The sequence below is a fragment of the Sinocyclocheilus anshuiensis genome, unplaced genomic scaffold (assembly GCF_001515605.1).
Source record: "Sinocyclocheilus anshuiensis isolate Anshui unplaced genomic scaffold, SAMN03320099.WGS_v1.1 scaffold813, whole genome shotgun sequence".
NCBI classification, from domain to species: Eukaryota; Metazoa; Chordata; class Actinopteri; order Cypriniformes; family Cyprinidae; genus Sinocyclocheilus; species Sinocyclocheilus anshuiensis.
Genome location: NW_015540942.1, coordinates 1,566,130 through 1,574,797, shown reverse-complemented (window position 1 = coordinate 1,574,797; position 8,668 = coordinate 1,566,130). Strand labels below are relative to the sequence as shown.

At 39.6% G+C, this 8,668-nt stretch overlaps 1 pseudogene; it reads right to left on the bottom strand.

Moving 5' to 3' along the window:
* Positions 1–450: 450 nt before the first annotated feature.
* On the bottom strand, positions 451–2,489 carry LOC107689708 (PR domain zinc finger protein 1-like; annotated as a pseudogene).
* Between the last annotated feature and the right edge of the window lie 6,179 nt (positions 2,490–8,668).

Genomic DNA, 8,668 nt, shown 5'->3' with positions numbered 1-8,668 from the left:
TTTTCAACATCAATTGCCCACTGGGAAGAGGAAAAAAAAAAAAAAAAAAATATATATATATATATAAAAAGCAGCACAACTGCATTCATCAGTGATAAAATTTTAAGTGATTCAGCTTAGTCATCACAGGTATAAATTACATTTATATTTATTATATTTAAATAAAATAAAAATATTTTATAATATTTCATAATATTACTGTTTGCTGTATTTTTGATCAAATAAATGCAGACTTGGTGAGAACAAGAGACTGCTTTCAAAAACATTTTTAAAAAATCTTACCAACCCTGAACTTTTGAACAGTAGTGTACGTGTGGGTTTTTAATAAAAAAAAATGTACACACACACAAAAAGCCACACAAATGAATAAAAGAACTTTGCCGTTAATACAATATTGAAATCAAGAATCCAGTGGAACACTGCACTTTGATCAATTAGAATTTTACCACATATCATGTATTGTCATTTGAAAAATATAAAACAATACACATTTATCATATTTCAACTACATCACTGATATTGACTCATATTTATTTTAATGCAATTTGATGGAAACAGCTGGCAACATATTATATTAAATGTGGGAGAAAACAGTCTTAATGGACTGAGTAGCTATTTAATTTTGAGATATGAATAAGCAATGATTTTGTTGAATGATCCAAAGTCAACATGCTAAGATAAATGCTGTGAATTTAAAGCTCACAGCACTGCTCCATAATGAACTTTCCTCAAGTGTCTTCTGAGATTCTCTGTTCGGTTGAATCTCCGTCCACAGAGCGAACAGTTATATGGTCTTTCTCCTGTATGAATGTGCTCATGCTTTTTCAGATCGGCTAAACAACTGAACCTGAACCTGCAGCACTTGCAAACAAAAGGTCTCGTTTGAATGGCACACGAAGTGTGCTCCGAGGCTGGAGGGCGTTGCAAACGTCTTACCGCACATATGGCAGCTGTGCAGAATATCCCTGCTCTCACTGACACTGGGAGTGCTGTGAATGCCCCCCGTTTGGACCATATTCTCTACTAGTGACCTAAGAATGTGTTTGGAAGCAGAATTTAGTAATTTGCTAGGTTGGTTATAGTGGACAACGCTGTTGGAAAAGGATGCGACAGGCAGCTGGTTGTGTTCATTTGCTTGAGGAACATCCTGCATAGGAACTACAGGAGCTTGTGTTGTCACATTGTCTGTCTCTTCTGTGACAGAACATTCCAGAGGCTCTGGTTTAGATTCCTCTTTGATTCGGTTTGAGCCCAGTGGTGACTCAGTGTTGCTGGTTGCTGGACTCTCTCTGCTGCCAGGTAAAGGCTTTGGGATTCTTCTTGGAGGGCTACTCTTTACCCTGGAGAGGGGTCTTTGGTTCTTTAAAGAATAGTCACAGGTCCCTTGCAGAGAATGATGTTTGTTGTCTGCATTAATCTCATCTAAAACCAGCTTTATATGAGCAGGACTGTCACTCGGACATTGTGGCTGCTCTGGCTGCTTGCTCACAGCTGAATCTCCATGATAAATGAGATATTCCTGCGCATTATCCTCCCCTGAATGAGGCTTGTCAATGGGAAAAGAGACTTTCTGGACTTCATCTAAAAATATAAAAAAAGATGATTGAAAATTTTTACAGATAGACGACTACGACGACAAGTTAATTCCACAACTATAAGCTCTTCAAAATCTCACTCGAATCCCCAGTCGTCCTCTCCTGGAGTTCTTTGAGCTTCTGCTGGAGGTTCTGATTCTCCAGGCGTGTTCTGGCAGACTCTTTCCGATACTCCAACACAGCCTGACACATGAGCTGCAACGCTTCCTGTACAGCAGCAGTGAGGAGCTCAGCTACATTTGTGACGAGGAGCTCCATCTGTGACATTTTGATGGGACCTGCTCAAAAAGAAAACAAGCTTCTGTCATTTACTTAACCCAATGTTGTTCCAAACCTGTATCATTTTCTTCTTTGGAACATAAAAGAAAATATTCTGAGAAATCTCTCAGTTTTGTCCATTGTCCATACACTGAAAATCGAAGGTCGCCAAAACACCAAGGAATCATATTTTGTGTTCCACAGAAGAAAAAAAGGTTTGGAAAGACATGTGGGCGAGTAAATAATGATAGAATGTTCACTTTTGGATGAAATGCGAGGTTGTGCCCAGGACTGCCTCTGAACCATAACAATGAATATAATAATACAGTGACTAAATGTATTACATTTCATTTCTAAAAAACTTATACAGGTTAACCGTGTATTAATGTGACGTGCATTTTAACAAACCTTCTCTCTTTGCGCGCTGGTCACTCAACACTACATCATTTTTATAAAAATGAATATTTGGAATTGCATTATAATTATATCACAATTATAATGACATAATAACACCTACCTCTCTGTTCTCAACCGCAAAAACAGAATATAATGAGACTACAATCTCAACAAGGCAAACCGTGAACTAACGTCCGAAAACAAGAGGTCTCTCATGATATTTGTATCTTCATGCTGGACCGTAAGTAGTCATTTTTCTTTCAGGAAATGACAAGGCTGACTTGTTATAATAATAATGTTTCTAGTGGGCGTGTTGTGTTGTGTTGTGGAAACCGAAGGCAAGCCTGCAACCATTAGCCGAAAAAGCGTAACGGCTAAAGCTAACGCTTCCGGTCTGGCAGTATGTGGGAAAGGAGACCAGGGGCCGTTTTTTTTTTTTAATGGATGTCAATGGAGGAGAGGCTTCACTACGATGAATAAACAGCTTTATAGAGGAAACGGTACGGTAGTGATGGCGAGATGAAGCCTCGTGAAGCATTGAAGCTTTTCAGCCTTTTATTTTTGAGTTGATTAAACATAGAATACAAGAACACATAGATGTAGCCAAGAGCCAAGTGGTTCACAAAAGGTTTAATTTGCTCACACTACCACCTGGTGGCCAAAGAGTGTAAAACAAGCAGGTACATTATAGATGACCTGATGTGATCTGTGATACACTGTATTTTGCGCCAGTTAAGGCTTAGAAATAATGGTGAAGAAAAAAAATCAATTTCCACATAGACTAATCTATTTATATGAATATAATGTGTATTTTCTAGTGGTATATAATGATTGTATAACATAACTGTGTAATAAACGTATTGGCTTGAAATGAATGGGGCTATCAAATGTGTGTAAATCAAGTTTTTGCTCATAATAGGCAGGAGGAGGGGCAATATTATTAGCCTAAAACTGGAAAGTGTCTGAGTTTAACAGGGCAGAGGACTGTGAATTTACAAGATTTGAACAGCTTCCTGAACCAGTCTGGCCAAGCGAGGCTTCGGACGTCATCAATGACATGATTGCTCTAAAGCAGGGTTCCTCAAATCTTGCCCTGCAGAGTTTAGCTCCAACCCTGACCAAACACACCTACCTGTGATTTGCTAATGATCCTGAAGACATTGATTAGCTTGCTCAGGTGTGTTTGATTAGGGTTAGAGCTAAACTCTGCAGGAAAGTGGATCTCGTGGGCCAGATTTGAGGATCCCTGCTCTAAAGCGACACAAGCCTCGATACGCGCTTCACTGGAAGCTCCAGGGATTTCTCGACACACGCTCCGAAGTCTCGGCACAGAACGTAACATCACTAAGAAATTGCTTATCATTGAATGAATCAACAGCCTATCTGCTAATCTTCAACATGTTTTACACTAAACAATACTTTTGGATTAAACTATTTTTAGAGTTTACCACGAAAAAAAAATGCTGTTTTATAAGAGAAGTCATTGACTTTGTAAACGGCGATTAAGTGTCGCACAACTCTGACTGAAATTCAATGGTGTCATGGCTATAATGTGATTGGTTATTACGGCACACGTGATCCAATACAGACCCTCTTATCTCCCTATATTAAAGGGGTCCTATTATGCTCTTTTACAAAGTGTGTGTTGTGATTGGTTAGCTGGGCCAGTGTGTGTTGTGATTGGTTAGCTGGGCCAGTGTGTGCTGTGATTGGTTAGCTGGGCCAGTGTGTGCTGTGATTGGTTAGCTGGGCCAGTGTGTGCTGTGATTGGTTAGCTGGGCCAGTGTGTGCTGTGATTGGTTAGCTGGGCCAGTGTGTGCTGTGATTGGCAGCACTCGGCGCTTGGTCGGGAAATGTCATGCCCCTTACCATAGCTGCCTGTGAGCTTCAGTGTAAATATTGCATCAATATCAAATCAATTTGAGCACGATTTAAACCCGGATGATTGTAATCACTCTAAGTTCATCTGCCTTGTGAAAGCTAGCGCGTCTCTGACAGTGATAACACTCGTTGCCTTCTCTAGTGCAGATCAACCAGGTCTCGTCCCATTCGTCAATATTTGTGATATCACAAATCCCGGAAAATACGCGTTGTAGTCCAAACGAGTCGTTCGTTGTAGTTTTTGAAAAGTGATTTCTGTTAAATAAAATATCTCCTTTTGAATTGGACTTTGAGCTTTGTAACTTTGCAGATCTTTTTTATGCTCAAACAGCAAAATTACAAACTAAGTTGAAAAAGTGAAAAAGCATAATAGGACCCCTTTAAGATAATCTCTGCTTGACACAATTGATCGTAATTACCATGTCATTTCTTCTGTGGAACATTTTGTAAAAAATGTTAAGCAAGAAACAAACAGATTTGGAACGACGTGAGGCTGAGGCCGTTACTCTTCAAGTTTCAGTTTACTAAAACAGTATACGCTTCAAGTGATTAACCATAAAACAGATATGTTATAGTTAACTGGTTGTAACCAAAGAAACAGAGTAAGCAGGTAACCCGCTATTGAATATTTGGCAACGTACACAGGAAGAAGTTTGCGCACGTACAAAAACTGTTTACCAACATTCACAGTATTTTCTTGTGTTTTGTGTGGGTGTTTAATGATTAGAGAATTTTCACTTTTGGCTGAACTTCCTTTAAGGAGTCCATTATTATTTATACCCCATTAACTCACTGAACATCATCGTTTTAAAGTGACCAAATTAATTTCAGGAGAGAGATAGAAAATCAAGTACAACACATGCTACTGACATATCATAGTATAGTCTGTGTTAATTCCACTATGTGGAGTTTACAAGTGCATCATGGTAATTCTATGAGCTAATTTAAGATATTCTGGCTGCTCACAAATGACACAGTTGCTGCAATATATAGCCAAGACATGCTATAAACTAAGTGAAGTTTACACTTAAAGGGATAGTTCACCCAAAAATGAAATCGTACGCACGTTCATGAGAGAGTGGCGTCCAGTGAATGACGTAGGCAAACGCGGTGACGAATGCGGAAGTGACGAGCTTGGAAGCGCAGAGGAGAGAGCAAAACAAAACACCGGTCACGAATTAGTAGTACAAAATGAGGATTTGTAAAGAAAAATGTCTGAGGATTTCGATATAAGCCAAGAGGACACGGGTTTTCCTTTGCTGTAAACAAGATTTGGTTCTCGCGAGACTAGCATATTCTAACCGGAGCTACAGATTAAGGTTTAAATATGGATATTTTTCTTTCACAAAAAAAATCATCGCTTCGCTTCAGAAGGCCTTTATTAACCCCCCGGAGCTGTGTGGACTTCAAATTTTTGGCTACCATCCACTCCCATTATAAAGCATGGATTAGCCTGGACATTATTTAATATTACTCCGATTGTATTCGTCTGAAAAAAGAATGTCATATACACCTAGGATGGCTTGAGGGTGAGTAAATCATGGGGTAATTTTCATTTTTGGGTGAACTATCCCTTTAATAGTTTTTGATTGTAGTTGATTGATTTTGATTGAAAAAACAATACTTGAAGATGAAGGGTTAATCAGATTTAATGCAATGTGTCTGTTCCAAAATACAAGTTAGTCTCACTTGAGCTAATAAAATATTCTTTTAACTTAGTGCAATGACTTGTGTGTGGCTAATGTCAAATAGGGCTGGGAATACATATCTGGATCAGAAGAAATCAAATTAAAAAAAACATGAAGCTCTTTAGTTCACAAAACCATTAGTTATAGAAACACTGTAATGTTTTTTTTTCACATAAATAGCCTATTTAACAGTCAAATAGTCGTTTCTCTAAAATAAAGAGATGCAGTAGATAACTAAAAAAAACAACAACAGTAAAAACAATTGCCATTTGAGTATCAAACACTGGTACTCTAATAGGACAGCCAAAGGCTGGAATTAGAGGTCTGCATTCCTGCGACCCGACCGGATTTTTTGCGCCGTGGGATTAAATTCCCGAATAAAAGAGAAGGGTCTGGCTGCAGCCTTGCACTTGCACCCTCAGACTTGCACTCTCAGACACTTGCGCTTCCGCTAGCGACGTCACTTGCAGTCTTTTATTTTTTTATTTTGTTCTATTTATTGATGACTTTTTGTTTGAATCTCTCAACATTTTACAACAGTAGCCAGGTGGTGAAGACAAGAAAAAAGAAACTAAATTACGAAGTCACTTGCAATCACCACTTGCTCTCTCCGACACCTGCGACGTCACTTGCAATGGACACAAATCGTGCGTGTTGCCAATGGAGACAAGACGCTGTGGTGGTGATTAAACGATTAAAACTAATTTAGTACTATAACGTACAGGGTCCTGCAAGAAAAAGACAAGACCCGCAAATCCGTCGCCACAGAACAGCAGAATATGAACGCAATGCACAAAGTCTCTCGTTAAGCGGTTTCCTCCTGTAGAAAAACATAAACACTTAACATGGTGTATTGTATTCTTTTTTCTTGTCTTCACCACCTGGCTACTGTTGTAAAATGTTGAGAGATTCAAACAAAAAGTAATAAAACATAGAACAAAATAAAAAAATAAAGACTGCAAGTGACGTCTAAGCGCAAGTGTCTGAGAGTGCAAGTCTGAGAGTGCAAGTGCAAGGCTGCAGCTAGACCCTCTTGGAATAAAACGCAGTAGCGGTCGGTAACTCTGGTGTAATTTGAACGGGAGCGGGCGGTCTAACAATATCCCGTTCCCGACGTCCATTCAGAACAGCATATCTGCGCTTTATTCTTATTGACCACCGGTACAGCCTGCACTTGGACTGTTATGCATGCGCTGCACGCATGCTTTTACCGTCACGCGTTTTATTTGCGGGGTCTGTGCGCAGCATGTGTATAACGATGCTCAGAGCAGGCTGTACCGGTGATAAATATACGGCCCTCAGACAGAACAGGCAGGCTGTCGATGAGTGACAGAGCAGAATAAGGATGGAGCAAAGTGTGGATGCGCTGTCCTTGAAGGACGTTCATCTCTGTTTTGTTTATATTTTGCTTAGCCTATAATTTTAAATGAAAGTGTCGTATTTATTTATTTTTCTCTGCGACACTTTTCCTACTTGACAGAAAAATGTCAAACGAATTTAGTATTTTGAAAAGACAAATGCAAATAGATAATAGGCTATTTTTGTACAACCTACATTTTTATTTTTTTTCTCTCTGCTACACTTTTTCACTATTGTGTTGTCAATGTTAAACGAACTGTATCCTGACAAGACGAATAAAAATAAGAAATACAATTTTTGTACATTTTTTATTTTCTCTGACTTTTTTCCAACCGTGTTGAATAAAATATTAAACGAATTTTGTGTCTTAAGATAATTCATATAAATTAAATTAAAAGTCAATAAATTCAAGACTCTTGACAAGACAATTTTGTGCAGACTACACTTTTATTTGTCAGCCTATCTCTCTTTCTTTCAGTAGCAGACATTTAAATGTGAGATTCTGGAAACGAGATACACATTTAGCGGGAACGGTCGGGTCGGGAAGAAAATTATTCTAAGCGGACAGCGGGTGAACAAAGAGTGAATATATAGCGGGAGCGGGTGGGTGCAGAATAGAACCTTGCGGGAGCCGGACTGAAAAAACAGTCCCGCGCAGACCTCTAGCTGGAATACACTACATGACTTTTAAAATCTGAACAGATTTTACAAACTCTGGGCATCATACACTTACCTACTTCGTAAATAGTGACAAAGGAAAACTGTCCATCATACACTGCACAACTGAGGATCACACACTACCAGAAGTTGTTCCGATCACAACAAACTCACACAGAAACGTGCGCCTTGTTGCTAGGAGATGCGTGACAAATGAACACAACCCATGCTCTAAAATTGGCTCAAAATATCAAACATGTTTGATATCCTCCGTCTGGATGGAATCAAAGTCTGAAGCTAAAAAATCGGAGTCTGTGACCATCAAACACAACACGATTTTCTATTAAATCTTTCAACTCAAATCTGCAGAGTGGCTCTGACTTTCGGCAACTAGTGTCAACTCCTTCAGACTGTAAATCGGCGGAAAATCGGGGCAAAAATCGTGTAGTGTATTCCAGCCTTAAGGTAACTCGAAATGTTCTAACTGAACCATGTGACACAGGCAGAGCCGTTTCTAGGCATAGGCGAACTAGGCGGTCGCCTAGGGCGCCACAAATTCGCTAATTCACGAGATCAATACATCCTTTATTAGACCGCTTTGTCGAGTTAAATGCATCCTTACGGGGGTCTCGAAAAGCTGAATCAATTCATTCACTTCCAACAACGCTTAATGGGAGCAGCGTCCTAGAGGGCAGAGCGTCACGTTATTTAAAGGGGACGTTAACGCGTTAACGAGCAGCAAATGATTAAGTAGCTGCACTCAGGGCCGCATTAACCATTGGGCTAGGCGGGGCTGAAGCCCCGGGGCCCGGACAAGGAGGGGGCCCGTGATTG